General features: G+C 35.6%; 1 protein-coding gene across 2 annotated transcripts in view; it reads right to left on the bottom strand.

The window, feature by feature from the left end:
- The window catches only part of LOC100633502 (protein DDI1 homolog 2-like), a 10,408-nt gene that overhangs the window by 5,284 nt on the left and 1,925 nt on the right, over positions 1–3,199 (bottom strand). The window lies entirely within an intron of this gene.

Below are 3,199 nucleotides of genomic sequence, written 5' to 3'. Positions count from 1 at the left end.
AAGCCTGTCTAAAATTAATTAAAAAAATTTTGAATTAAGGAGACAAGTTGCCTGTCTACTGACTTCACACATGCATGTACTATGCCTAAAACCCTTGCTGTGCACCCTATTAAGATCTGTCATTTATCATAACAACATGCTAAGCTTTATTAAGTTATCACACAACCACAAAAGATAGTAGTTCAACTTCCAAGTTAAAATAATACTGTTAATCATTACTGACTGATAAAACATTAATATGCAGAAATTAGGTTCAGCATAGTCTTCTTTTTCATTACTGAAGAGTTGACATCACAAATGCTTTCTTGAACCCTTGAGTACTTGTTATTACTTTAAGGATAGAGACTGGTCCACTTAGACCACATTCATTCAAAGCTGACACAAAGAAAATATAAGGCGTATTTGACTTAAGCTCTGGCACTTTTGAGAATATTTTGTTTTTATCCTCTTTGATTATTAAAAAAGTATCTTCAGCAGTAGCGTTTTCTTTCTTGTATCTTATCAGGTACTGGTGTACAAACTGAGGACCCTGCTTTGGTGGTTCCCAACTCAACTCTATTGTGTTTGACTCATCATCGTAGGTATATCTCACTTCTGCTGGTGCTCCTGAAACTGCAGGAGCAACATCTATTGTTTCACTAGGCTCACCCTCTCCAAATTTATTAATGAAGACAACACGGAGACGATGGTGTGCATATGGAGAACATTCTGTTAGGGTGAATTCATGAACATAAGCATCTGGGTTTTCAGGTATCTGAAAACTTTCAGATATCCAGTTACCTCCATTTTCCTTATCATGATACTGGCACAGCACATGAGTTACATGATTTACATACGTTTTTGGAATGTTGACCCCTACCTTAACAACATCAGTGCCAGTCTCAGAAACAATAACTGGTTTATCTGGTTTACCAAGAACGCCTGTATCTAAACATATGTCGGTTGACTCACTCCATTCTCCAAGACCTTTTGCATTCCTTGCACGAACTTGAAATGAGTAGCTTTCTCCTGGTTTAAGGGGAGGATTCACTCTCGCTGGTTCTATGATGGCAACGTTACCCTCTGTTAAAAGAAGTATACACTGCTTGTTTATACTGATGTGGTATTCAATCAATTCATCTCCATTATTTCTGCTATCATTCACTTTGACATGAATTTGAGGACCTTCGATAGATACGTCAGGTGTATCAACTTTACTAGGCAATTGAAGTTGACACTCAGATTGTGCAGAGTAAATTCCAGGATTTTGGAAAATTATTTTTTGATCATCGGAAAATTTTATTCGTTGGGTGGAAATGGCAAGTGTGGCATATGTATTAATTTCTTGATAAACTTCTTTAAGATTATCATAAAGCTCTTTGAGAACCTTGGAATTTTTATTATTGAATGCTTTGATAAATTTTTTGATCCGCCCCTGCTTAAATATCATCATACACAAGGCTGTATACCACTCCAGCTTGCTATAACTCTCCACGACTATTCTTTCCATTTTCTTGGCAAAACCAGCATCAGGATGATTTTTGTATTTATTTAATAAACTCATGACACACTCAATTGCTTGACATAACTCTTCTGCGGCCCTACTATCACGGCGCATTTGTTCTATTGTTGAATAAAGTTTATTAAGCAATCTTACAAGTCCTACAAGTGAGGATCCAACTCCAAGAACTAGTTTGGCTGCAACTATAGGTTCCATTTTGCACGACTACACTACTAGCAGAAATCGAATGCAACTGTTATTTATATAGACATCACACTATAGACCCATCCCAGTGTCACACCCACTGGATGGAATTTCATCGTCAAATCACAGTTCATCGGCTCCTAATTGTTTTCATAGTGTAATTTACTATTAATTTTTTTTACTGTTATTAGATCTATATAGAACTTTAATGAATTAAACACCCAGATCCAGTGATGTGGTATATGCTCATACAACGAATCCGGAGCTTATTTATTCCTTCTTGCAGCTACTCTTAATGCTTTCTTTTGTTTTTCATCAGTTAAAAACTGAGCTGGAAAGCTTGAGACCAGCATTCAGCACATACATGCCAGTATCCAGTGTGGGTGGCTATATGGCAGTGCAATTAGTGATTGTGATATGGATGATAGTCATAAGTATTTGTATTATAAATTTGCCTGGTAACATCTTACTACTGAACTCATATATATATATATAGAAATGAAAGTGACAAGTTAGCACTAAACCTGATTTTAATTTGTTCATTTTATGATGCTCAAAATTGTAGTGTACAAGTCATTGTCATGGTTACATATGCACATGATTGCAATTGTTACACATGATCACAGTAATGATATTAAGCTGCACTATTGCTATGGCAAGTTCTTTAATTTGCATGTTTTTAGACAAGAAGTGTGTCTCAGTCCTTGTATAGGTATAAAAGAGACCAGTTTATATTATTATTATTAATAGAATAGTAGCAAGCTTCTTTATCTCTCATCACCCACTCTCCTTCAGTTCTCTCTCGTGATGTCTTTTAGTTTTAGCATATTATGCAAGATAAATCCTTTATATCCAGTGTGCTAGTCATAATTATTACTTATAATCCTGTTCAAAAAGTATTCCTTCTTGGAGTATCCAACCTGGACCAACTACCTGCATTGATGACACATATGCACTAGCTACTCCTATAGCCCTACTTCAGTATTATTTTGAAATAATTTAGTAATGACTAAGACTAAAAGTCAAAGTTGATATGGCCCTATCCTCCCAAAATTTTTGACACATTCTCGTTTTTTTAGATATTATGCATGTACAAAGAAGAGTTTACATTAGTTCTGCTATGCTGTCCCATATGTACTACTCCTATTATCCTATAATGACTAAATAAGGCAAAAAAGTAGACTGTAAGTCAAAGTTAATAGCCCTATCCTCCCAAAACTTTGACACATTTTTGTTATTTTAGATGTTATACATTCACAAAAAAGAGTTTACATTAGTTCTGCTATGCTGTCGATACTAAAATCTAAACATTCTAGCTAACTTAGTTGCTATTGTTCTTTGAGTGTCTCCTCCAAATTCCTTCAATTGTGTTCCCCATTATCCTCTAGAATCAACTGAGGGGGAGGAGAAGGAGCCTCACCCGTCTTCTCCTGATATTCTTGCTCTGATTGCTGTATCAACAAGGCTATCTCTCTGTCTTCATCTTTAATGATTCCTCTCTATGAAAGAGGAGAT

This window comes from Amphimedon queenslandica, unplaced genomic scaffold (assembly GCF_000090795.2).
Source record: "Amphimedon queenslandica unplaced genomic scaffold, v1.1 AMPQUscaffold_13495, whole genome shotgun sequence".
Classification (NCBI taxonomy): Eukaryota; Metazoa; Porifera; class Demospongiae; order Haplosclerida; family Niphatidae; genus Amphimedon; species Amphimedon queenslandica.
Note: the sequence above shows the minus strand (reverse complement) of the source record. Positions and strands in the feature narration are given on the sequence as shown.